At 43.7% G+C, this 20,820-nt stretch overlaps 1 long non-coding RNA gene across 1 annotated transcript in view; it reads left to right on the top strand.

Annotated features, from left to right (window-relative positions):
* Positions 1-3,614: 3,614 nt before the first annotated feature.
* Positions 3,615-20,820, top strand: part of LOC138566745 (uncharacterized) — a 210,221-nt gene continuing 193,015 nt past the window's right edge. The window contains exon 1 of the long non-coding RNA XR_011302009.1: positions 3,615-3,830. This is a non-coding gene — a long non-coding RNA (uncharacterized lncRNA). The remainder of the gene's footprint in view (positions 3,831-20,820) is intronic.

The raw sequence follows: 20,820 nt of genomic DNA on the forward strand, positions 1-20,820 counted from the left end.
AAGATGCATGCAACCTAGCAGAAAGAGTCACTACTGCTGAAGCCACGCTACAAGAGACGACCGAATCCATGACCGAACTAAAAGCTAAGGTGGCGGAGCTAGAAAAGAAAGTAGCAACGCTGGAGGCAAGATCTGAGGACGCGGAGGAACAGGCTAGATGCAGCAACATCAGAATACTGGGAGTACCTGAAGGACAGGAAGGGCCAAATACAACCGGATATGTAGAATCACTACTACAACAAGAAATAGGTGCTGGCTGGCTGTCACAGGGATTCGCGGTGGAAAGAGCGCACCGATCCCTCCAGTAAAGACCACCACCGGGCTCATATCCCCGCCCGATAATAGCGAAAATACTCAACTTTCAAGATAGAGAGGTGATACTCAGACACTCAAGGGAAGGAGGAGTGATAGAACGAGACAACTCCAAAACTACAATATATCCTGATTACACAACGGCGGTGCAGAAGGCATGTACAACTTGAGCAATGGATGGAGGCCCATATCCCGATTATATAGCCAACTATCGGATAGACCTAACCCTTGCAGCCTAACCTTGAAGGAGAAATGCGAGAAAGACCTGACGACTAGCATACCCGAAAAGTAATGGGAAAGAGCACTGACGTCCCCGAAAGAGGTGTCTAGGAACACTAGATTCAAATTAATCCAACTGAACATCCAATACAGGACCTACATGATATAATATGATATGGCATTTATAACGTGCCTTTACACAAGTGTTTCAAGGCGTGAAAATGACCCCGAAGCGATTAGCTGGGTTTGGCAGGCACCCGAGTTCAAAATGCCCACGATGCAGTGAGAAAGGTGCTGGCCTACTACACATGTTCTGGGAGTGCAACAAGATACAGACCTTCTGGACTAAAATAGAAAATACTTCCAGAAGAGGGGGTATGAACAGATACACCTGGACTCCAACGAAAGCCTCCTGGGAACATACCCTCGCCTGAGCAAACACAAACACCTGGTGCAACTGATGGACCTAGTTTGCATACTGGTGAAAAGGGCAATAGCTATGACGTGGAAATCGACTACAGGCCCAAAATACGAGAAATGGAGCAAGAAACTGGAAAGATGTGCAGAGGCGGAGACCGCAGCCTGGGAAAAGGGAATGGATAGATCAGAGGGTGACATCAGTGTCACGTTCGAAGCATGGAAAGCCCTACTAAGAGACATGTTCCTGCCGGCTGATGACAAACCACCTTGAATTTATAAACGGAACCCGTAATGCAAGAGCTGCGAAGCAAAACTCACTTATGGAACCACGCCATTGATGTCCCCCCTCCACCCCCCAAGACGGAGCAAACCACTCCTGCACTTCTTAACTAGGAACCTAGAAGAGATCTCGCCTGAGAATCGAAGACAGTTTGTGTTGTTAACGTTATATGTTTGGTTTATTGATGCTCTGAAATATCCAAAATGACAATTGATACAGGCTGCAATGAAAGAGCTAATTGTTGTATAATCCAAATGCAAATAAAAACATTTTAAAATAAATAAACAAGTGAGGTGGTTCGAACAGAGTGCCTGCAACATAGGGCCAGTGGGCCCTCATACCGTGGCAGGCTGGTCACACCAGTGTGCTACTATGGACAGTTTGAAACTGCATTCAGGCAAGGCATCCCCTAAAAGCAGCTGACAGAAATACCATTTACTTGGATAGCAACAGCTGTTTTCACATTAGATGTATTCTGTAAGGTACTTGAATTACAATGTAATGAAACCAGCTTCCTTCATTTAGCAACTATTCATGGATATTGAGGAGGGTTTTATTGCGTGACACAGAGATGTAGTTTGGGAGTGACTGTTGCCATTCAGAGGATGTGCATTCTAGTTTGCCTTGGTCACCAAGTTGGCTAGGAACTGACCTGGTGGGGGGATGTGCATGATCTTCCCAATGATCGATGCCCTGCCTTTGATCTGACTAACACATGCAAATGCAGTACAACGTATGTAGTTACAATCATCAGGGTTCTGCCATGGGGGTGTTGTATGATATTCTGCATCGCCATGGCAGAATGATGGAAGTGGTGTACGGAAGTCTTCAAAACATCAATACGGTAGGCAAACTAGAGAAGGGGAGATTCTTGCAGTAAGAATGTAATATCTCCAGCTACACTGAACCTGTTGACTTTCTTAAGAGCTTCATGATCCCTCTTGGCTTTTCCCAGTGCATCGAGTATTCCCTGGCCTCCAGATTTTAAGGCAGCAATAAACTCCATCATAATTTTCCCCTTGAACGAACTGCACCTGATCATTTTGTATTCATTGTTCCGTTAATATTGGGCAGAAAAGTAGGGGGCACATACACTGTAGAACGTATTATACACACACACACGTGTTATGCCAGGGTACATTATGTTGCAAAGGAAAGTAGCTTGTGACTACTGCCCTAAACGTTTTAATTTCCATGAAAAGTATTTCTGATTTCTTTAACACTTCGCAATTTCATGTGTACATGTTTTGGGCTAGTTGAACTATTTAATGGTGAGAGCAAATGCGCTGGGGAAAAAGGAGAGCTGAAAAGATGGTGTGTTGTAAAACATTTACTCCAAGTTGAACGTTAAGTAACGGGTTGTTGTAATGCGTAAGTGAGCCTTCCGATTTCTCACTTAAATGAACTACATCTTTACACCCATACCCTGCCTTCAGCATAAACGTTGTGTGTGGACTGGATGAATATTTTAAAGGGTGAGGGAATGAAACAGGTTATTTTAAAAAGTGAACAGAAAGTTAAAGTGGGTGTCAAACTGCTTTATATTGACTGTTTGAGGATTAGAAAGTGCTACCATGGGGATGCAGAATATCATACAACACCGGTGCATCCACATTCATTAAAAAGCTAAGGATTACACTTATTACGAACGGCATTGCTTGAAAATGGGTTTAATCATTATGTTTCTTGTATCAACATTGAGTATATTCTTTGAATTTAGGAATTAACACGAACCTCGGGGCTCAGAACCAGTCTTTACGTTCGCAGGGCGGACACTTCACCACTGCACTATAAAACCTTATGAAAAATAACAAACTACTAAAGCTGATATGTTCCATTTCAGTAGTGCATGTTCTAGGGAAAACTGGTATTTGTTCTTGAAGTTTAAAACATGCACACCTTTAAACATTTTCAAAAACACTATTAGAAGAAAATACCCTCTCTTGGTTTTGTATGTTGATTTCTTGAAAGGGAAATGCCATTCGTCCTGTGCAATTTGGGTGGATATGCAAAGCCAATTCAATGTATTGTGCATTTTTCACCTTGATATGCTCATTTCTGGCGATGTCGAATACAATTGCATTTTTTATGAGTCCCACTACTTCTTTCTTTAGGACTTGACCCCTGTGAGCACGGCTGCCTGAGTACTTTGGGCACGTGCGCTCGAGGAGAGGGGCGGAGCTAAAAAACACGGACAAAAACTAACACCAAGGCACCTACAAAATGGGCCATCTTTACAAAATGCAAGCAATAACAGTAATGACAGAGTTTACCTGGAAGCAGAGAAAATATCGTGCAAACTGCGAAAATCCGTGAACAACTGCTACAGAAGAAAATACAGAACAACCATGTAAATGATGGCACCGACGCCCGAGGACAGGGGTGGAGTTACAAGAAGATCACTGGCCAATCCCTGAACAGAGATGTTGGAGGGCGGGCTGTAGGCGGGCTATGACATTAGCTTTTCATTTCGGGCTGCATGTATGGCTGTAGCCATCAAGTGGGCGTGACTCCGAAGATTGCCGAACACTGCCTCCCACAATCTACCATGGGAGGCAGGATAGCATACAACACCGGAACGTAATCTTGATTAAATGAGGTGAGAGTGAAAGATTCTAATTTCCGTACACTGAGATGTTCACGCTGGAGAGCGCGACACGGTTTGCGACTCCACTTCGCTCTCCGTCTTCACCCTTGCAAGGGTGGGGGGCTAGTATCTCGAAGCTACGGTTGTACTGGGCATCGTTCTCCATCTGCATAGGTGCTTCTCTGCTAGTTTCTTCAGAACGTTGTATTTATTCAGCTTTCCATCGAGTCCACCAAAAAAAGGCGTTCTTCTTTGGAATCTTTTCAGTGCCCACTCCAAACTTCTCTGATTAGAGCTCACATATACAGACATGTGCACCGTGCGAGTGAAAGGGAACGCTTTCTTCCCATCTGACAACGAATTCAGCATGACTTGAGGAGGAAACGTGAGTAGGAGGGAGAAGAGGGCTGCAATGTAAACAAGAAGCAGTGCTAGGAAATAATGAGCCCTTTCTGTTTCATTATATACATGTTGAAAGCCTGAATAAGAGCTGCACTCTTGTTTTCAAAGTCTGTGAGTGAAAATGCAATAAAGCCTCATTGAGTCGAGCGTGGTCCTAGTTATGAAATACATGCAGGGCCTACCCACGGGTCTAAGCCTTCCTGTGAAAGGACGCAGGGTGATCTTCAAATAATTGTCTGCGGACGTGTTGTGCTTAGAGGATTATACCCTGATAATAACATGAATAAACTGTAAATGAGGATGAACTGCTCTGTTATAGAAGACATCAGCACACAGCTTTGAGAATATGCAGATTGTCAAACAGAACGAACAAGGATTACTGGGGGTGAATCTCTGGGGAAGTAACATTTTTATATCTACGAGATAAACTCTTGGCAAAAATATGCTAGTGCAGGGCTCATCGTGGGCTGTGAGGATATATGAAGGAATGATGACATTTTGTGTTATTATTTTTTAATTGAAGATGTAACGAGTATTTTTGTGAGTTGCTTCAAGTTTAATCACGTCACACATCGTGTAGTCTGGTCGGAAATATATGCAGACAATGTTGAAAATATAGAATGGCAGACGCTTTAATGGGTGTGATGAACTTCACAGTGACACCTATAAGGCGCTGTGGTCTGGATTAATGGTGATCTGTACATTTGTGTGTTGGAACACAAATGGGAAAAAACTCAACAAAATTGAAGCTGGAGCAGACTCAGATGGTATTAAAAAAGTCTGAAAATTGAATTGCATGGCATAACAAGATGTTTGTCTTCAATTAAACAGGAGGATGACTTGTATTCGTTTCTGATGATTGAAAGACCTTGTGTGACCCTTGGTTCCTTAGCAACTCACTGTCCTGGTTTATTGACGGATGTAGGAATACTTCCAGATGTACACTGACTGATGGTTTGTAATATATGTGTGGGGATAGCTGAATTCACAGTGATCTGTTAATTTTCAACCCGTTTTGATCTCCAATTCAGCTATTGTAGGTCTTTATGACATCTGTCTGGGCTTGTTTATATTTACAAATGGTAGATGAATGTAAATTGTAATTTTTGATCCCCATTCCCTCTCCGTTGTTGCATTCATGTGATGCTAATAAGGGTCGTTTACTATTGAGGCACTAAGTTACTGCCAATGAGACTTACATTCGTTTAGGTCACATTGCCTAATTCTGTGTCAAACCTGTGCTTTGAAGGACTTCAGGGAGAGGTTAGTTGAAGGGTAGTGGTAATTCTTTAAACAACATTTTTTTTTCTGAGTTTATTGCGTTGATACACACTTGTCTCACTGGTTTAGACACATTTGTAATTTGCGGAAATCTATACAGTGAGGTGAATTAACTGCCGACTAACTGTTTCAGATTTATTGTGTGAGGGTTAAATGTTTTTACTATTGGTAGAATGCATTACTGCATGAAGCTAGTATAACATTTATTTTATTGGTTTAGGTTCATTCATGAGAGTTTATGGTGTGATTGAACTGTAGCACGGATAGCATGAAGGGAGGGTATATTTTTGTGAGTTCTATATTGATTAACATGGGATAAAATGTGTGACTATGGATGGGGTTTAGCATATATATTTGTTTTTTATGGATTTTCTTGAGTAAAAAATATAAGGGGAGATGTTATATTTTTGTGAAAATAGTTGGGCATGGGATTCTAGGGTTGCAGTTTAGTAATAGAGGTTGGTATTTGTGTGATTCATCATATTGCCCTGGGTATGGGCAATTTTCAATTCAAATGGTTAGACTTTGTTTTATGTTGTGTGTATGTGTGGAGTGTATTGTGTATGTGGGGGTTGAATTCAATGTTCTACTATGTTTTTTCTCTGAGTCTCATCCTATTTAAGAAACTTGATAAGCTATGTATACAAGATGTATGTCATATTGGAGCAATGAAGAGTTGCATTCAATAGATCTTCTTTTGTTTTGCTTTTCAACTGCCTAGGATGGGATCTTTAACATTTGTCACATGGAATGTTAAAGGGCTTAACTGCCCTAAGAAGGGTAGAAAGGTGATGGTTCGATTGCGACGTGAGAAGGCGGATATAATTTTTTTACAAGAGACTCATCTGACAGATAATACGGACAAGTTTTATGGGGCCTCTAAATTTATGAAGGTTTTGTTAAATTGTTATTCAAGCAATTTGAATGGAGTAGGCTTATTAATTCGGAAGACATTAGGTATGGTGGTTGAGAATGTACTTATGGATGCTGAGGGTCGTTTTCTATTAGTGGATGTCAAATTTGAAGGGAAAGTGTTGACTCTGGGCTCGGTGTATAGTCCATGCTCTAATGGCATTAGTTTCTTTGAGTTGAAGGCTTCTTTAAGAAACATGAATGGTGAACATATTATTCTTGGAGGTGTTTTTAATTGTATTTTAGATGCCACTTTAGATAGGCTATCAATGTGCCGGTTTGCGGGTCATAGATTGAGTGGTGCTTTTCGTGATTTTATTGATACTTGTGCCTTGGTTGATAGTTGGAGAATGTTACATCCAGCTGAGATGGGATTTTTTTTTCTCCTGTCCATAATTCTCATTCAAGATTGGATTATTTATTGGTTTCAGAGAGATTGGGTGATGTATTGGTTATTGTGGAAATAGGGGAACAATGCCTTTCTGATCATTCATTGGTGAATTTGATTATGAAACGGACCATGTTCAGACCCATCAATATTAAATGGAGGCTTAAAACATTTATTTTACAAGAAGAGAAAGTATGTGATGCAATTAATGCTTCCATTGCTCATTTGTTTGAGGATAATGAAGGTTCTGCGGACTGTTTGGTGGTGTGGGATGCTTTCAAAGCAACTATACGTGGAGAATTGATCAATTGGACGACTATGGTGAGAAGGGAAGGTGAGGTGAAGTTTACAAATTTGGAATTTGATCTTAAGAATTTGCAGAAAAAATATGCTTAGTCTGGTGAAAGTGCAGATAGGTTAAAGATGGAAAGTGTTAAGGAAAGATTGAATAATACTTTGGATGAGCAGGCAGAGAAAGGGTTCTATTTTATGAGACAGAAATGTTGGGAGGAGTGGGATAAGGGAGGAAGTCTGTTGGCTAGGAAATTGAAGAGCTTGTCAGAGAGATCGTTTATACAGAAGATTGCGGATGAAACAGGGGGGTTAAAGATTAAAAGTGCAGATATTTGTGAGCTTTAGATTGTTTTATACTACTCTTTATTCGGAGGCGTCACAGATTGAGGAAGATAAACTGAACACATTTTTTGACAAAATTGAAATCCCCTGCCTCTCGGAAGAAGGTAGAGAAGCACTTGATGCTCAGATTTCAGAAACTGAAATAGGAGATGCTATTCATCAACTGAATTTGGGTAAATCTCCAGGTTCAGATGGACTACCTGTTGAGTTCTATAGATCCTTTGATTTTGGTGCCTAAATTATGTGTTTTATTTAACCGGTTTCTTTCTGATGGAGTATTATGTGCCTCTATGCAGGAGGCGATGATCACATTAATTGCTAAACAGGGAAAGGATTCTTCAAAATGTGCTAATTACTGCCCTATTTCTCTACTGAACGTGGATGTAAAGATTTTTTTCAAACATTATGGCTACACGGCTACAAAAGTATTTAGGTGATTTAATAGATAGTTCGCAAGTAGGGTTTATGGATAAGAGACATGGATATGACAACATCAGGACGTTATTAAATATAATAGGTTTATCTCGTGAAAAGGCGGAGGAAGTACTTCTTGTCTTTGATGCTGAAAAAGCATTAGATTGTGTGAATTGGTCGTTTAATTTTACATTACTTCGGATGGGTTTTGGTCCACAATTCTTGAATGCAATAGGTGCTTTGCAATTTAACATTTCGGCAAAAATCTGGGTTAATGATATTTTATCTCCAGCTTTTTGGTTATACAGAGGAACTAGACAAGGTTGTCCGCTTTCACCCTTGTTTAATTTAGTTCTTGACCATTATTAATATATCTTAGACAGGAACAGAATATTTGTGGATGGAAATTAAGGGAAGGGGAGGTGAAAGTTTTAGCTTATACTGATGATCTGACAGTGGTTCTGACAAATCCGGAGGTAGGGGGGCCGTTACTAAGGGTCATGTTGCAGGAAGTAGGGGAATTATCTTGGTATAAGGTGAACTGGGGGAAAACTGTGGTTTTTCTGCTAAAGGTAGATCCGCTAAATGGAAGATCGTTAGACTGGGAATGTCAGTGGGCTGAAGCCTCTGTGAAATATTTAGGTATTCATTTGGTATGTGATATTAAAAGAATAGTTCAATAAAATGTGGAGAAATTGAAAGAAGTACTCATTAAGGATATACAACGATGGGATAGGTTGCCTATGGGCATCTGGGCTAAAGTCAATGCTATAAAAATGTTATTGCCTAAAGTTTTATATTGCATTCAGTCTCTGCCCCTTAGGTTTACCAAGAAGGTGCTCAAGAGCATTGTTGGATTCTTTATGGATTTCTTGTGGGGGAAGGGGAATAGGCCAAAAATTCCACGATTTCTTATGATACGTAAGGTTAAAGATGGGGGTTTTGGCTGCCCTGAGTTAGAAAATTATTATAAGGGTTTTCTATTAAAAAAAAGCATCCTATTATTTTGGAGAAAGAGGGATTTCGAATCCTTACTGGCTTATGATGGAGCGGGAGCGGTTATATCCCTTTCCTGTAAGTTGTTTATATGCCTGTGGAAGGTTACCAAACTCTGGGACAAAACTGGAAACAATGGTGGTTTCGAAAGCTGCTCTTGTTTCTTGGATTGAAGGATGTGGACAATCCTTGTTTTTTCATGATTCGGCATCAATTTGGCTGAATCCAGGTCTGCAAATTGAAAATAAAATGCTTAATTGGAGAGCTTGGGCTAAGGGTATTTTGAGAATAGGAGATGTTTGGAGAGAAGGAATGATGGCTCCTTTTGATGAGTTGGTCAATTGTTATGGCCTGAATAATAGAGAATTTAGGAGATATAGATCTTTGGAACAGTTGCTAATGGTGAGGTTACAGATGTTAGATGAGCCTTTGAATTATAGACATCAAATATGTGAATTGTTTACTAAATGGGTAAAGTACGGCCAGCTTGTGGCAAGTGTAGGGGTACGTGCAGACATCAACTGGTGGGGACTGTAGGGATACAGAAAAAGCCCCCAAGTTCAGGGGATGCCCGGGAGGCAATGCAAGTGTGCAGCTCGCAGGGGAGGGGATCTCAGCCCGAGATCAGAGGGTAGCCAGGTGACCAGTGCAGTTTCAGTCTGGAGTTCAGCAGGGGAGAGGATGGAATAAAGCAGAAGCAAAGAGGAAGGTCTTGAGGTGCTTACGGAACCGGAGATGGTTCTCCTCAGGTTTTAGAGAGGCTGTTCCAGAGGGAGGACCCAGCGAAGAAAGAGATCTACCACCAAGTCGTTGCTTGGAGAAGCGACTGACCCTGAGGGAGGGGAGGTGGATGAGCGAAGACCTCGAGAAGGAATATATTTAGGAAGTGAAAGTTGAAGGTATTGAGGTCCCAGACCCCAGTAGACCTTGTGGACAATACAGAGGGCTTTGAACTTAATCCTCTCAGCCACTGGGAGCCAGTGCAGCGATTTCAGTTCTGGAGAGATACGATCCCTGGGCTTGAGGCAAAGGACAAGTCTTGCAGTCCTGTTCTGGATGAGTTGCAGAGAGTAGAAGCAGGCAGATTTAGAAAGAGACTATTGCAGTAGTAGAACCAGAGCTTTGGAGACAGCAAGCTTCGGGGGGAAGGAGAGGAAAGGAAGAATACCTCTGAGGAGATGCAGCTGGTAGTGTGACTTCTTAGAGACATTGGAGATGTGAGGAGAGAAGGAGAGTGTGGAGTCAAAGATGACCCTGAGGTTTTTAGCCTCTCAGATGGGAGAAGCAAGAGGGGCCCGGCCAGAGAGTGACAGGAAAGGTGGGAGCAGGTGTGCCAATGAGGAGAATCTCAGTCTTACTGGTATTAAGGCAGAGATCATTGGCAGCACACCACTCCTGGATAGCGGACAGACGGTCAGAGATGAGAGAAGGAGAAGAGTTGGCGAAATAGAGCCTGAAAATGAGCCGAGTGTCGTCTGCATAGCACTGTAAATTGGGGCAGAAAGCGACAATGTGGTGGGCAAGAAGTGCCAGGTATTGGTTGAACAGCCTGGGAGAGAGGTTAGAACCTTGGGGAACACCACAGGTAGAGATGGAGGAGAGGAAGGACCCAAGTTGGACCTGGGAGGGTTGATCAGTGAGGAAAGAGGTCAGTCAAGCCCGGGTATGATTGGTGATACCCAGGTTATCACGGAGACGGTTGAGCAGGATGGCATGGTTGACCATGTCAAAGGCAGAAGAGAGATCAAGTAGGATGAGGACATAGGGGGTATTTGAATGGTTGGAGAGCAGGCCTTCACAGATGTTCAGGAGAACAGTTTCCGTGCTTCTGGCAGCTCTGAAGCCAGGCTGATGGTCATGGAGACAACCAACCGATTCAGTGTGAAGATTAAGCTGGGAGATGGGCAACTTTTCCAGGAGTTTGCACATGAAAGGAGTAATGGAGATTGGGTGGTATTTAGCAGGGCAAGAAGTGTCGGCTGAGAAGGTGCACAAGGGAATGCTTCAGGGGGGAATGGAAGACTCCAGTGGCGAAGGGGTGGTTGCAGAAGCCAGCCAAAGCAGGAGCCACAGTGTCAATGTGGTCCTTGATGGTTTTAGAGGAGCAGGGGAGAACTTATTTTGACGAGACTTTCATAGATAAGACTTGTCTAGAAACCTCGTCTGGGGAGAACAAGGGAAAGGCAGAGAAGGAGGGAAGAGAGGTGGCCACAGAAGAGCCAGAGGAAGAGCGAGGAGTAGAAGCAGGAGGCGGCGAAGAAGAACATAGATCGGGCTTGTCTAGAAACATTATCTGGGGGAGAACAGAGGAAAGGCAGAAAAGGAGGGAGCAGAAGTGGCCACAGAAGAGCCAAAGGAAGAGGGCAGAGGAGGAGGCGAGGAGATGACAGAGGCATTTAATGAGCTGAAGGAAGCAATCTGCACTGCTTCAGCGTTGGGGATCCCAGAATATCAAAAGGAATTATTTTTGTTCTCAGACTCCGATGGAACAGTGATGACAGCAGTACTGGCACAGAAGAGCAACTTGGGGCACAAGCCACTAGCCTACTACAGTGGGAAGTTAGACCCAGTTATGAGAGGACATTATCCATGCGAACAACCTTTGGCTTAAGCCGCATTCACAGTGGAAAAGTCTGAAAGTATTACCATGGGATGCAGCACCACTCTCTGTGGAGCATGCTCTCTTCTGGAAAGACCCAAGAGCATACTGGCAACTCAAAGAGCAACAGTGTAGGAGTTATTATCCAAGCCAGCTCTCAAGGTTGTGAGATGCAAACTTGTCAACCTGGTGACATTTCTCACCCACGTTCTAGAAGTGGGTGACTATGCACATGACTGCACAGCGAACCGAGAAGAATTCAGTGACACTCGCAAGGTACAGGAGGACACACTTGAGGGGGGGGGACGTGCTCTATATTGATAGGCTTTCGACAATTGACCAGCCAGATGGGGTAAGGCACACTGGGGCAGCAGTAGTGAGACTATGGGAGGACGGGTGAAGTGAGGTAGTAGTCGCCGCACGATTGCCATTGCATTACTCAGCACAGGCTGTAGAATTAGTGGCATTAATACTGGCATTGGAGCACATCAGGGGAAAGGAAGTGACAATGTATTCAGATTCAGCCTAGGTGACATTCACAGTGCATTCTGGGCTGTCCTGGTGGATGAATACTGTGGATCTGAAAGATGCATGTTATGCCTTCTTTCTCTCGTTGGGACTCCCAGCATCCACCATCTAGGCATGTCTATGACTACTGTGGATCTAAAAGATGCAGGTTATGCCGTCTTTCTCTCGTTGGGACTCCCAGCATCCACCATCCAGGCATTTAGATGACTACTGTGGATCTAAAAGATGCATGTTATGCCTTCTTTCTCTCATTGGGACTCCCAGCATCCGCCATCCAGGCATTTCTATGACTACTGTGGATCTAAAAGATGCATGTTCTGCCTTCTTTCTCTTATTGGGACTCCCAGCATCCGCCATCCAGGCATGTCTATGACTACTGTGGATCTGAAAGATGCAGGTTATGCCGTCTTTCTCTCGTTGGGACTCCCAGCATCCACCATCCAGGCATTTAGATGACTACTGTGGATCTAAAAGATGCATGTTATGCCTTCTTTCTCTCATTGGGACTCCCAGCATCCGCCATCCAGGCATTTCTATGACTACTGTGGATCTAAAAGATGCATGTTCTGCCTTCTTTCTCTTATTGGGACTCCCAGCATCCGCCATCCAGGCATGTCTATGACTACTGTGGATCTGAAAGATGCATGTTATGCCTTCTTTCTCTCATTGGGACTCCCAGCATCCACCATCCAGGCATTTAGATGACTACTGTGGATCTAAAAGATGCATGTTCTGCCTTCTTTCTCTTATTGGGACTCCCAGCATCCGCCTTCCAGGCATTTATATGACTACTGTGGATCTAAAAGATGCATGTTCTGCCTTCTTTCTCTCATTGGGACTCCCAGCATCCGCTAGCCAGGCATTTAGATGACTACTGTGGATCTAAAAGATGCATGTTCTGCCTTCTTTTTCTCATTGGGACTCCCAGCATCCGCCTATCCCTCCCATTGTTCCCCTCCCCAGGGTTCTCCCGGCAGATTTCTCCAGTTACTGCTTCACCTCATCGTTAGGAACGTTTTCTCTTTTAGGAAACTTTTCCTTCATATTCTATGGACCCCCAAACCTTTTGATTTTGAACATGTCCAGAATTTTTCCAAGGCTCCCATCCCATGCCCTCTTGCTGGGGAAACTCATCAGTCCTTCAGACTATCCTAACTGCAAAACTGTTTCCCTTTTGTCTATTTACCTGTTTGGGTAACTTTTCTAACAGTGCACACAGAATCTTACAATACAGTGCAGTAGGGATACTTTAGTATTGACTTTTACGCTGGGGATTTTTGGTTACTTTTAAATGTGCCTAAAGACAAGCTGGTGGCAGCAGTTACGTTTTTGCAGTACTTTTAGTGTGCACATTGTCTGTCGTTCATCGTGTCGGCAACTAAATGTAGCTAGTGCCCTAAAATGGCCATGCGATGAGATTTTCCGTTTGTCCTGTCGCCATATTGTTTCTTGAACTTCCTGCCTTATCAGGTCAAGAACTCCATAATGTGGTCATGCATTTGCACGGGAAAACTACTGTTTGTGCGGGCTTATGCATGCCATTTGTGTGTGGACCCAGTAAGTGAGTGGGTTGACTGGTCCCATTCCTCAATTGGGGTGCCTGAAAGTCTAGGTGTGGGGCATGAGTGAAACCCACGGTGGTCCCTGACTGGACCACTGCTGGCTCTTTGAATGGCGCAGATCCTTACAATTGGTGGGCTTGGATTTACTTCCAGCAGGATTTGGGGTAAGAAGAGGACTCCTGCAGTGAATCAGATCAGCATTGGAGCAAAGTATCCTTTGTAAAAGAGTAGACTAGTAAAGATCCCTGGACGATTACCAAAGAGGCCTGGCATCCCTTCCTGCCTTTGGCCCGGTGAAGCCCTGCCGGACTACCTGATCTGCAAAAGGCCCTCTGCAATGCTTCAACCCTTGGACTGGTGGGACCAACTAGTCGAGATCACTTATTTGCATGATCTATGACCCTGTTACATCAGCACGCTTGATAGTCGTTAGTCATGGGAGAGTCACTTGTCAATCCCGCCCTCGCAGCCCGACAAATCTTTCCCCCCCCCCCGCAAGTACTTTCTCAAAAAGCAGCAGTCAACCTGGTGATGCCGTGGTCAAAGTTCTCCAAGATGAGTGTCTTTGCTGTATTTTCATTGTCCAACAGACCTTCCGTTTCTACTGGGGGATACTTTTTTAGAGCTTTAAAAGCTATATCCTAGGCATTGTGGCATACATTTGTAGGGTCTCTGCATCCACTCGCCAAACATTAGAAGGTGGAGTCAGTAGAGTGGCTCCATCTCCTGTTTACCTAATGCCAGGCTGTCTGTTCTTGTCAGAGCATAAAGGAATCTATAGTTTGGTGGTGCTAATTTTAACTATAAATATCTGACCAGCCTCAATTGATCTTGTGGGTCAATCCCCCAACTATAAGATCATTGTGTCCGAAAACAGCTACCAACTACCGACCGATTACCATCACACTGTTTCTTATAAAGCTTTTCAGATCATGTGGCTCATGTTCAGATATCCGCTCATTTGAATGAACATACGTTTCTAAACAAATGGCAATCAGGTTTTAGGCGTCGGCATGGGACAAAACAGCATTTTTGGACCTTAAGTCGAGGTTACTTGATTCCATGGACAAAGGCTAAGCTGCTTTACTGATTCTGCTAGATTTGTCTGTGAATTTTGACCTTGTAGAACACTCTTAGTTACCAGCTTGAAGGAAGTGGTTCACTTGTGGATCAACTCTTATTTGGGTGATGGACAGTGTAGAGTGTGCAGAAGAGATTTAGAAACTATGCTAATTGTATTGGCGTATGGTATACCCAAGGGAGCTTGTTTGTCACCATCCCTTTATAATGATTTTATGGTACCTTTTTGTGACCTTCTCGAAATAATGGTGTGGCCTTTACGAGCAATGCGGATGACACTCATCCCACTAACAGGCTCACATCTAGAGGATGAACGCACTATTAACAAGGTATACTGAACTCATGGTAGTAGGTACTCAGAATAAAATAAAGAAATTGGGACCAGAATACAAGGGTTAGTGAGAACACTAGGTATAGTACTTGACCTGAACGCTCAGGTTAGCAGTCTGGTCTCCTCATCAGCCTACTATATAAAGCTGCTAGCTCACCTCTGGCCATTCATTTCTCAGAAGAACTCTGAAATAATTGCAAGGGCCATTGTGGGTTCCAAGATCGACTATTGCAGCAGTCTCCTAGTTGGCATTCTGAAATCGGAATGCAACTGTCTCCAAGTTATTCAGAATAGTGCGGTTAGAGTGGTTACGGGTCTTAAGTGGAAAGACCACGTCTCTGAAGCAAGACGTGGTCTACATTTGCTGCCTGTTGAGGCTAGGATTCAGTGCTGTTTGCTTTTAATCACTCACAAATGTTGTGCTGGATCCATGCCGGTTTACTTGAGCGAGGTGCTGTCTGAGAAACCCAATGTAAGGTCTCTCAGATCTAATAACACTATTGAAGGCGCAGGCCTGTAAATCCAGTAAGGCCATGACCTTATAGAAATGCAATCCACTGCAGCTTGCAGATAAAAGCAGAAAAAAGGGCAAACCTGATTTGCTGACCCCAGTTTAGTGTAGAGGACTGCCTCCTCTTCTCCCCCAGGACATGACTCTTGTATATGTGTTTTTGTTTTTCTTCTATGTGCGCCCGTAAGCCTCAGGGTCCTTGGTTGCGCGTTATAAATTGAATAAAGTAAAAGTAGAGTACAACAGTATTGCTTTGCGTTCAGTTTTGTGAGCTGTGAGCAGATACTTTCTAGGGTTTGATTCAGAATCCCTTCCATGTCCCATCTTCCATCATTTGTTTCCTGTAAATTTGTATATTCCAAGACTTGTCCACAAGATTATTTGTCGTTAGTCTTGTGTTTACCATCCTTCTTTGCTGTAATTAAAATATATATATGCTTGTAAAGCCTGGAGCTTTCTTGAGAATTTTATCACAGATTCTGAATCTGGTGGTATTTCTATACAGGCCCTATATTTCATATCCATAGGCAACAGTTACTGAAGATACTGTTTGCAATACAGTCTCTACTGGCCCGATATGGTTGTTTGCTTCCTTTTAAAAAAAAAATTGTAAGATCTTGTTGCTACTTTTTTTCCTTTCTCAGAGCTGATGTGATGAGGTTTCCAGGCAGGTTTGCTTATCACGTGACTTCTAGATATGTGTAGGAATCTACTTGCTTGATTGCATCGCCATGCAATGCGAAGTGATATTTATCCTTACTCCTCTGTTTGACAATTCTTTTCAACTTGGCCTTGCTAAGGATTAAGGAATTTAATTTTCAGTAGTTTGATACTGCATTCAATATAGCTTTTAAGGCTTTAGGGGTCTTGGCAGTAAGGGCCAAGTCATCGGTATAGAGCAACATGGGAATAGGTTTTCCAGCCATATATGGTATGTCTCGCCATGCAACTAAAACCTCTGAGAGCATGGGCCTCATTTACAAGCCTGTCGGTCCGGAAACAACGGTGGCAGCGGGTAAACCTGCCGCCACCGTTGCCTCCGGACTGGCAGACTAAGAGTTCTGCAGGTGGGTGGTGTCACTCCCGCCAGGTCTGACCTGACGGTAGTAACACCACCCGCCTGCAGACGGAAATAGAAACACCAGCACCGTTATTTACAGTGCCAGTGTTTCCATTGTCCTCATCCCCATGGAGCCCTATGGGAATGGGGATTTACGTAATTACGCCTCTGGAATTACTGAGTCAGCGGGGTGGTAATGCCCCTGGTGATTCCGTCAATCACGGAGGCGGTAATTCATTCAGAGTCCGGCTGCAGCCTGCCGGTTCTTCCGGCACGGCTACCGAGCCGGACTCGTATTGAGGCCCCATGTCATTTATTTACAAGCAGAACAAACCTGAAGCAAGCAAACAGCCTCGTTTTAACTCCTCCGGATTCTCATGGTCTCGGTACGAGCGAGTTTGCCATTGCAACCAAAACGCACCAGCATACAGGTCTTTGAATAAAGGGTCATAATGTTGTTTGACAGATTTATTTTATTTTCCCTGCCCATTTTCTCTTCATTTCTTCAAATCCCCCTATTAGTAAAAGATCAAATGCGGAGGAAAAGTCCAGAAATATAGGTATGATTTCATAGCAAAGGTATACATATGTGACAGATGCGTCATACTAAATGCTTGACCCCCCTGTTGAGAGGCCTGGTCTGAAGCCTCCCTGGGCAATATTCAGAATGACTTTGGCATTTATTAGGCTCCGTAAGTATAATATGGCTAAAGATCTTAGTAGATTTCGATTACACGAATAGGCCTATATGACGATGGCTTATTGTTAGGGTCTTTTTTATACAAATGTACAATAAGTTTGGCCAAGACGTCTGATAGATACCACTTATTACAAAAGCAGGGAAAAAGGATTTGAATAGCTCGACCCACCACTCTTGATCATGCTTGAAGGAATCCTGTTTGGCCTGGGTCTGGGTGCTTTTCCTCTTGCAAGGTGAATGATGGCCTTGTTAATTCTTCGCTGGTTGCCTTTACACTCTCAACTTAAATGCAACTTTCTTTGCCTAGTGTTCAAATCTCTATACGGACTGGCCCCTGACTATGTTGCATCCCTCCTTTCATTCTACTCTCCCTCTTGTTCTCTCCGCTCCTCAGATCTCTTTAGACTGACCGTTCCCCGTCCTCCCTGCGCCCAATCCCGCTTTCGCTCCTTTCAGCTCCTCGCCCCTCTTCACTGGAACTTGCTCCCTCTGTCCCTTCGCTCTATTATTTCTTACTCTCTGTTCCATTGCTCCTTAAAAACTCACCTGCTTCAGTACCCTGATTGTTACCGCCTGTACCTGATCCATGTTTTGCTCCACTGTTCTTGTGTATTGTTGATCTACTATGCAATCCATGTTTTGCTCCACTGTTCTGAGGTACTGTTGATCTCTTATGTAAAGCGCTTTGGATAAAGGCGCTATATAAAGAACAATAAGAATACAAATACAAAATACAAATTCTTTCTGTGGTAAAAGGCCCCAACAAATATCTGCTTCCCTTGGGTAATGCCTAAACACTCCTTCACTGGGGATGCTATCTGAACGCGAATAGCCATTATTAGGGCAACAACATTTTCGTCCCATAGTCTTGTTTTCATGTATTTGGGAACGCTCACTTTGTGATTAATCTGTGGCAGTAAAATTGGGAAATTAAAATTGTATGTACTACGCTTACCTGTTACTGCAGTATTATGGTGAATAGGCCCTGTAACCTGCCATGTTTAAGCACAGTTTCTTGCTTAGGCAAAGTGATGACTGTAGGATGTACTGCACATTTATTTGTAATGAATGCCTCTCGCCTAGCTTGCTGGAATACTTGCCTTCTCATCTCTCGCTTCTGACCCGTTTCTCTTTTGGCATATGCAAGCCTGTTCTAGGCATAATGCTAATGCTCTCACCTGCTTCAAAGCGTATGGCAATCTTTAAGGAGTATATTCACTGTGACTGAGTTACGACAGGTTAACATTTAACACTGGCTTACATGAGAGAGTGCAGCTGGTGTCAAAGGGCGTTATGAGGCTTTGTTCTCTGGTAGCAGGAGGAATTAAGTATGCGACCATGACCTGTTGGGACCACCCCTTCCATTGGAAAGCATGTGTTCTGTTGGGTATAAGAGGACTGTGCACATAGGGAAGGGTGCACTTCTGAATTTGAGTCTTGGTTTGCTATTGGTTCTGTGCTGTCACTGCCTTTTACTAATAGTGTTCACCAATCCACCGGAGTCTTAAGTGATCATGAGAATATTGGTGCTGTAAGATGTCTGATTCCTGCTGCTCTGCGGCCACGTCTAACAGCTGCCGGGTGCACTTCCCAATGCTCCCCATGGTCCCAGAAGAGAGGATTTTGTCAGAGGGGAGAGCTGGCTGGAGCGCCCAGAGACTCGAGGAGGTCATACAGAGCAGGTGCATCAAAAAGAGCGAACTGAAAAATATTGTGGACTGGTGAACACAGGTAATTGTCAATGTATTGTCATGTCTTGTATTGTGGTCTCTGAAGTGGGGGGGTGGTCAATGTTTGTCTCTGAAATTTGAAAATTGAAACCGGAAGTTGGAACCTGTTGTGATTATCCAAGCATGCCGGAGGGAAAGTACCCTGCATATAGGGCTGTTTATCTGAATAAAGAAATAAGTGGTTGGCCACCGTAGTGTAAATGAAGTGCGTCTGTTGCGAAGGAGGGGCAGAAGTCCCAGGCTCCTCTGCGATTAAGGACGAGGTGATTGTAGAAGGGGATGCTGTGTGTGAACTAGGAGAATGTAGGGATTGGGGGAGGTAGGGGGGGCACCCACAGAAGTTGATTGTAGTATAAATATAGCGGGTTTCAGTGTTAGCATTGCGTGTATAATGAAACTCCATTTTAGAATTTAGACACCATCTTGAAATTGAGGCCTAGTGTTATGATTCCAGCACGCTTAGTCAGTACCCAGGGTTAGAATGGTGTGCATGCATCCGTTGCTCACAGCCCTGGCAGTTCTGCAGATGGTTAATTTCACACATACACAGTTTTTTGTTGTGCCTTATCAATAGTGCATGCAACCGAGAAGGAATGTGCCCTGCAAGGCCAAGACAGGGCCAGACTACATCTTTGAAACACTATTCCATGAGAAGGAGGGGGGGGGGGTGTGAGGGCTTTAGACCTTCGCCAGTCTAGATCTGAGTTTTTTGATTGATATTTTATTTCTATCGCACTCGTCCACAAGTGTTTCAGAGCGCGACAAGGCAAGGGAGGGAAACAGGGGAGAACAAAACAGCGATCTTACTAGGCCCAGTGACATTGAGAATGCGCAAGTGCAAGTTATAGCGGCTGAGACCCCCGACCCCCAGACACAAACATTTGAGTACACTGACGAGCCCGAAGACCTCCTGTAGAGCTTCGAAATAATGCATTGTGTAACTAAATCCCCAATTGGCTTCTTTGTACTGTATGACGAAAGAAGAAGACCCCCATGTGGAAGAAGGACAGAAGATGCTGGGGCCAATCCCCTCGCATCCCATATTGAGCAGGCTATATGTGTATAGGGTCACACCAACCAAATACCTGAATTTGTAACCTTATGCAATGTACGCGATCTGTGAAGCAGTGTAACCTTAAAACCCATAGGCTATGCTGCTTTCTTCAGAGCGCTGCGTGGCTGCAGAGTTCTTTGCTTGCGCATACTTTTATTTTTATGAGAATAAACCTTCTTCTCCTTCCAACAGGTGTGCTCTGCCTTTTTCCTTAGTGGATTGTTTTTTTTTCTGGTGTGAGCGTTGAGGGGTTACATCCATGCTCCCTACTGATATGAAAAGAAATGAGACCTGCGTATCGATTAGGACAAATGTGTTCTGTATAAAAGAAAACAAAATATTTTTGATGAAAGCCCTATGATTCTTGTCTTAAAACACCACCTTGGTATGTGAAGCACTAAATGTGCATCTCCGGTTGCACTCCCGCTTTTTATTTCACACACTTCTCTTTCCTAGTAGGGAACTGAAATGGGCTTTGTTTCTACAGATGTGTCTTGCCTTTGATGCTTGCCCACTTGTGTCTCTGAAAAGCTGACTACTGCTCTGCATTCGGGGATATAGGCTGTAAACCAGCAGTCCTCTGAATCTGATCAGGTGGGTGTGATGCATGAGTCTCTGAATGGACGTAGCAGAGCGGTTAAACTGATGAGCCGTACCCACGCAACCAGCCAGGTGACGCAATGGCGTCACAATGCAGACAGTTAGGAACTACCTGGATCCACAATAAGCCATACCTTGTCTTACCCCGAGAGAATGGGTTCAGGGCAGTCTAGACAGGTCCCACCTCCTCCTAAAGGAAGTCCAGCACACTTTGGGCC

The sequence above is a fragment of the Ambystoma mexicanum genome, chromosome 1p, assembly GCF_040938575.1.
Source record: "Ambystoma mexicanum isolate Mex_15411 chromosome 1p, UKY_AmexF1_1, whole genome shotgun sequence".
In the NCBI taxonomy this organism is placed as follows: Eukaryota; Metazoa; Chordata; class Amphibia; order Caudata; family Ambystomatidae; genus Ambystoma; species Ambystoma mexicanum.